General features: G+C 38.0%; 1 long non-coding RNA gene across 1 annotated transcript; it reads right to left on the reverse strand.

Moving 5' to 3' along the window:
- Window positions 1-294: 294 nt before the first annotated feature.
- LOC149919161 (uncharacterized) lies at window positions 295-3,074 on the reverse strand. The gene is made up of 4 exons (XR_016464820.1): window positions 2,622-3,074; window positions 2,392-2,451; window positions 1,269-1,342; window positions 295-598 (listed from the first exon to the last, which is right to left on the reverse strand). It is a non-coding gene; the product is annotated as an uncharacterized LOC149919161 (long non-coding RNA).
- Between the last annotated feature and the right edge of the window lie 4,186 nt (window positions 3,075-7,260).

Genomic DNA, 7,260 nt, shown 5'->3' on the forward strand with positions numbered 1-7,260 from the left:
CACAAGGCAGCGTGTGTGGGTTTGAACTTGTGATACATGAAAAGCAGAAACCATCTATGGCAGTCTCTTGTGAAGCTGTGGTAACATTCAAAATTCACCTCACTTTGATGTTATCATTCCCTTTAAACTTCAATATGAAAAAAAACAAAACAATGTGGAAGTATAAAATAGGATGTGGGATCAAGCACTTGAAAGCTAACCACCACTGCATCTACAGTTTCCTCTGAAATCTTAATTTAGATACCATAGGAATCCATTTTTTTAATTAAATGTAAGAAGCAATAAGAGGGGAATAGTATGATGTGATTATATAACTAGAATTGTATTGAAATGCAATTGCTTAAGGGAATAGAATTAAGGTTGCCAGGAGGTAATTTATCTGCTTTTTTTCTAACTTCCATGTCTAACCAAAGTCCCTCAACCTGCATTCAGTTGTGTCAATATGTCCAGGCACCCACTCATGTTTTTTCACCTGAGCAGGTTAAAGTGACTAAAGTGGCCAAAAATGGCTAACATGACTCTCCAGCACATGGACTGAAGCTACTTGGAATCTCTTTTGCCAGCAGCACAAACAGAGACTGCTTGGAAGTAGCAGCACCTAAAAAAAAGTAGAAGACAGTAAAGAATTTGCAACCTAATATTCCTTTTGCATATTAATTTTGAAGACAATTCCTTGGCCGTTTGTCTGAAAAGATGACTGAAACAACTTCTGTCACATGGCATTGTAAGAATCACCATTATCAGATTTGAGCCTTCAATTAACTGTCACATCACTCATGTCAAAACTTGACAGAGCTGACTTTCACACAGTATGAGTCTCTTATTCTATGTGGGAATGAGTCTGTACACGTGCTTAGATGCCTTCATGAAAAAGAAAGACTAACAAACACTGGTTGGTTTGTAGAGCTAGTTTGTGTTCTACATGAGACTTCTTGATAGAGGATGGGTAGCCATGGCTTCCATAGGTGAAGGGATCATTTTAGCTTATATTTTATGTTCCTATTCCTCACTCAGAGCAGAAGGCCCCTGAGTTGGCCCACGATGCGGTTACGCAAGAAGAAAGAGGTTGGTCAGGGCTGTTTTCTGGGTGAAGTATGACTTGCTTCTCATTCTTAGGTATTTAAAGTTCCTCACAAGAATAGAATGTTGCTCAGTTCTCTTTCACCAGAGTTCAGTGACAATTTTTACCTGAGAGTATTTGTGCTTATTTTTTTCAGTGGGACATGAAAAGATTCAGAGAAATAAAATTCAGAGAAGATGGTCCTTACAGCAACAGAAAAGCAGGCACAATTCCTCTATGGTCTCCATGTTCCTGCTGCCTCCATCCCCAAATATCAAAGATCTGGTTGAAAGAAGTTATGATAAGCATTTCTCAGAGAAGAAGATGCAAAAATGTTTTGTAAGAGTTGTGGTGCTGCTACAAGCCCTGCACAACTGTAACTCATTTTTGAAACAATTCCAGAAAGATTACTGCAATAGCTAAATGAAAGGAAAAGGAGACCTTGAAAACTAACAGAATTTCTACTAAATTATTTTAAAGATGTCCTGGTGCAATTGTGCTAAGGACTCTTCAGCTGTCTGTATGGATGCCGAGTCATTCTGATGTCAAATGCCTGAAGCCTGCAGGAAATTGCAGGTTTGTTGTTGCTGAGTCACAGTGGTATGAACATCACATTAACATCTGCTGGCACACAGGAAGGACAGATACACACCTCTCACTCCCCATATGTCTCCTTGCCTCTCCATGAGAATAACACTTGAGACACCCTCAGACCATGTTTGTTCCTTGGTTGTTTCCTACACCTCTAATTAAGGCATTATGGTAGTCTGAGAACAAATGAATATTCTGTAGAATGGGTCAGTAATGACTTTTGAATGTATTGTGATATTTGCATTAAAAATACCCTTTACTGTTGCAGTAAAGTATAAAAGCAGGTCACAACTGTTACCCATAGTGCTAGCAGGAACACTTATTATGCATGATTGAAGGCACCACTGACAACAGCCTCCATTCCAATACTGTTTTTAGTTTTTCCACCTTCTTTTGAAAAGCTGAGTTTAAGCCAAAACTTTTCATACTCTGCCCGTGCCCCTGGCTGAATTCCTTAATATCCCAGCCAAATAACTCAGCCCTTTCAATGAATGAGACTAGAAACAAAGTGCCATTTTGCTCCTGTTAATACTTTGAGGTCTTTGAAATGCCCAAGAATCACCCTACTTTGAAGAACAGATTTTAAGTTAGCAGAGAGATAGTGCTCTTGTCAAGAATGAACCTTCCACCAGGACTGTGAAAAACCTCTCCAGCGTTTTCAAAACCTTGCTAAATGGGTCAAATGCAGTTCACGAAGATTCAGGAGAGTTGTGAGAAAGCTGATATCTTAGACTTCTTACCTTTCCCTTCACTGACCAGATGTATAAATGCCTTTCCCACCAGGTTACTTCAGTCAATAACTTCAGGGGAACACAAAAAAAGAAAAAAAGTTTCAGAATCACAGAACCACAGAAAGGCTGAGGTTGACAGGAACCTCAGGGTCTATCTGGCCCAACTCCTGCTCAAGCAGGTATACCCAGAGTGGGGTGCTCAGGGCCCTGGCACATAACGCCATTGGTGCTCATTTTACCCTTTTCCTTTCTAGAGCCAATAAGAAGACCACTCTCCACAGCTCTATTGCACGTCCACTTGAATTTTCTGTGTGGTGAGGAGTTTTTTAGGCTCTGACATTTCTTTGTAAACTGGAGCACAGATTTTTAATGAGATCAGAGCTGTCTAGCTTTGGGAGCAGCTGTTCCTCTTGAGTAGAAGTTTATTCTCTCTCTCTCCCACATGTCAGGATGAGAATGGTCACAGCAAACACTCATCACACTAATGAGGTACTTTAGCACCTGTTCCACTCTTTGTGTTTATCCTGTTTCTAGGCAGACGTAGCCTGGCAGCAGCACAGTGGCTGTCTCATTATGACAAGGTCAGGTTCCTTTTTGCTATTTTTGCAATGACTTTTACCTTGAACTCATACAGCTAGTGCTCTGTCCTTACACTCAACTGGATCAACCTGCCGTATGAAAAAAAAAGTATTCTAAATTACACTTCTAAATATCAGCAAAAAAGTGGAGATTCAATACTTCTTCATTTCAGCAGATTGGGAATCTTTTTTTGTATCCCCTCTGACTCCCATTTGAAAGAACAGTCAGGTACTTGCTGAAGAAGCAAGCAGGTATCTATAGCGGGTGATGAGCCATTATTAAAAGCAGCTACAGGTAAAAGGGAGCAATTTGAGAGCAGGAGTTCAGACTGGATATGGGAAGGAAGAGTCTGCTTAAGATACCACAATGAATCAGCTTGGAGAAGGCAGAAGGCAAGGCAGGTATGAACCGGCCCTAAAACGCAGAGAGGAAGATTGGTCAGAAATTACTTCTCTGTAGATCCTGTATTATCAATCCATGCCAATTTTTCTCAACCCATAAAAAGAGTTTGCAGGGGCTCAAGGTGATCTAAATAGTAACCCCAGTCATTTAGAGAGCTCTCGTGTATTTCCTTCTCCAAGTTTGGCAAAATGAAATCTATAGCTTTCAAGTAGTGCTCTTCCAAGAATTCACTTCAAGACTAGAAGCACCAGTATCATGAGTCCTTTAAGAATTTCTTTCTAATGAGATTTTCAACTGTGATGGCAGACTAACAGCATAAAAATAGGACTACAGACAACTGTTGCCAAGGTACTGAAGTATATCAGAGTGAAAACAATTTGCAAAAATGGTCTGATGTATATTTGAAGTTTTCTTCTGAGGCAGGAAGACTCTTGTTACTTTGTTACACTTGGTTTTGAGGTACCACTGAGCATCCATTCCTAGGTCTGTACATTACGTAGGTGATATGCATAACTGATTTGAGAAGAGACCGCGTTGAACTGAACTTGATTGCTGTCTCCACTTACCCTCTCCATCATTCCTTTTCCAAAAGGATTTTAAAAGATCTGACTTCATTTTAACTTGGAATGAACCAGTTGGTGAAATCTGTTATAAAAAGGAATTCTCAACTTCAGTCAACTTTTTTTGAGGAATTCTCTCACTAATACTCGAAGAATATGAGTTCTGGTGAAAGGTTATAACTGCTAAATAAGTTGAATCATAAGTGGGTTTTAGAGTTTTTTTTTTTTTTTTTTTTCTTCTGGGAACAGAACCTGTTTAGAATTGGGGAGTAGAATGTAGGTTTAATATAAGCCTATTAGAGAGCGAGGTTTACCAGTAAATCAGTTGGTTGCTCTACTCTCCTGCTTACTATGCCTTGCAGCATTTCTTCAGTAATGGAGATTTATTCTACACTGAAAGGAAGTAAAATTGCTTGCCTTAATAATATAAAAGGTTCTTATTTGTTGCAAATCGAGTATTTACCATATGAAAGTATTTCACACTTTATTTCAGAATGATTGCTTCACAGCTTTTTGATGTAAACCGAAAATATGTGAGAACGATGCCACCTAATGTAAATAGAGAGCATAACAACAATTTCCCACGTATTTGATAACACTGCATTCCAGTTGAGATTGAAGGGCTAGAACTTTAGTATCTCTCTTTTTAGCTGTTCTGCCTCATTATGTCCACCTGAGATTTCATGGAATGACTGAAAAGGTCTAATTCCTACAGAACTCATTTCTATTCTGGACTTTGTTTAGGTATGTCTTAAACTACTACTTCTTTTTAGAACATATGAAATATGGAAAATGTTTTGAACAAATTTTGTTTTAGGTTTATCTGCATGCAGCTCTCCTGAATTCAATCAGATTCGTCAGAACTTTTTCAAATATCACTGGTGGAGGAGACAGGAGGATTTAGTAGATGTTGCCTGCTGAGAAGAAACAAGGGGAAATAACTCAGAGAAAGCCTAAAAGAATAGGACCTGTCATGCAGCCTCCTTAACTATTCCTAATGCTGTTCCTAACTGCATTTGTTACAGTCTTAACTGTGATCCTACCTAAACCAGGCTGTGTACACCTGTGTGCTTGCTTAGTGCCCCTGTTATTTGCACCTATGTGAAACTACTCAGATTTTGAGTATGCATGAGGTTTGCAAAAATTTACATTTTCTGCATTCTGCAACTTTAGAAAATCAGTTTCAGCTCTGGCTCAACATAGCACAGTACGTATTTTAAAGATTTTTTTTTTTTTTTCCATAAGAGGAAAATTAATCTTAAAGTTGGGTAAAGACAAGGAGAGGTGAGGTGATACTGGCTGGTTTGTTTAGCAATAGGGATCAGTGTATTAGTTTGAGGACCAACATACTAGTTCAGCAAAAGGAATCAATGAATGCTAATTCTAAAACTTTCCATTTCAACTTTGCTTGATGCGTGAGCAGCCTTGTTTTCTCTTAATTCTGTTCACAAGCAGCACTGGAGACATAATAGACTACTTATTTTTGCCTTTCATGAGGTACTAGGATATTTTCCTTGGATTTTCACATGTATTGTTTTGGAAATTGCTCATTATGGCCTAATAAGCAAAGAAATTTGCTGAACTGGGGAAAAACAGCTGAAGGTCAGCTAAAAGTTTCTGTGATGAAGCTGATGGTGGAAAAATGGGGATAAAGTATGTGGGTGTAAGACCACTCTAAATGCAACCATGCATGCCCAGAAGGATATTAGTGTATATCAATGCATTCTTGGAAAAGAATGAATATGTATGCCAATGCATTGCATATGTATATCTCAACTACTTAAATGTAGAACCTGAACTCTGAGAGAGTTCTCTTGGTTGTCAAGTCATCCAATTCATATCATGAGGAATGCCACTTTCTACCACATTGGAGTTAGAGAGTTTTCTTCCCAGATTTCGGATGACATGGTACCTACCTTGAGGAAAGATGTTATGAAAACCTACTTACTGTAGAAAGATGAATAATGTTTTAGTCATACAACCTTCATTAGAGCTATTGAAAACGTGTGGTTAATTCCCTGAGTTCAACCTTGAAAGCACAAAAGTTACTGTTTATCCCTGTATCTAAGAGCATGAGAATTTTTAACAGTCATAGGAACAAACCTTTCTTCATATAGTAAAAATCCTCTTTATCTGAGTAGAATTATATTAAGTATTTGACATTGCTGTGATATCTTTGGGTCTTTTGACATCATCTTTATAGAAGCATGAAGAAGGATAAAAAGTGTGGGATTCAGATCACTAGGGAGAGGATTTATATGAATAAAAAAATCCAGTCTTTACATAGCAACCAGATAAAAGGGATGCAGCAATATCAATACATACAAGTATTTAGATGAAAAAATGTTCTGAAGCAGTTACACCATTTTTACGTTGTTGTTAATTTACCCTATTAATGTGCATTGTAAGTAGCCTTTGTATTTTTACTGCAAATCTAGCCAATTGGGCTGGAGTTTATATTTTAAGTAAAATATTGTTATCATTCGAGGTTCAGCTGATCATGGTAGAAAAGAGATGGCTGGGTTGCCAGACTATAACATCCATGAGAAGAATTTCATTCCACTTACAACACAAAACATATTTTTCCCAGTCTCTTTCACACTGATTGGTCTGGAAGAGAAAATTCACTTGCAGTTGAAAAATACAAGGCCCAGTAGATTTCCAATTCAGTAGAATTTTATTTCTCCTCTTTTGCCTAAATCATATTTTTACATGGATTGATATTCCATCTTCCTTATTTAATCTCTACAAGGCTAATTTCTTTTTTTGCCTTTTGCCTTTTGCCTTTTGCCTTTTTCCTTTTCTTTTTTTAGGCATATCTAGCAGGGGACAAGAATGCTTTGAATCTTTGAATCCCTTTCACAGTTCAGGTTGCAGTGTTTTGCTCCTGAATGTGTTCCAACTCCAAATCAGGACAAGAAGTGGAAGTATGCCATCCTCCATTTGACCTTGCTTCTCTTGAAGGGAAATTTGGGTTTGTGAATAGCAAAGGGGATAAAGTAATAATGGAGTAAATAATCAGGTCTGCACTACATATGCCTAAGTGAGATGAAATATAAAATGATTTTCTGCTTTCCCTTACTTCTATCAGACCTGAGATTATGGAGGCTAGAGGAGATGCATCTTTTTTCATATAACCATTTAAAGTGCTAAACCATTTGGTTTGGGGTACAATTATTACTGTTGTCTTAATCATTTCACTGAAATCCTATAAATACTACTGGATTCCCATTGATGTAACAGATTACAGTGTAATTCCCTAGGACTGAAAGAATATCATCCAAAGGGAAGGGAACCCACACCATTTTAGCAAAATCTGCAGGGTATAAGAACTAGG

This window comes from Phasianus colchicus, chromosome 2, assembly GCF_987193195.1.
Source record: "Phasianus colchicus chromosome 2, bPhaCol1.hap1.1, whole genome shotgun sequence".
Lineage (NCBI taxonomy): Eukaryota > Metazoa > Chordata > Aves > Galliformes > Phasianidae > Phasianus > Phasianus colchicus.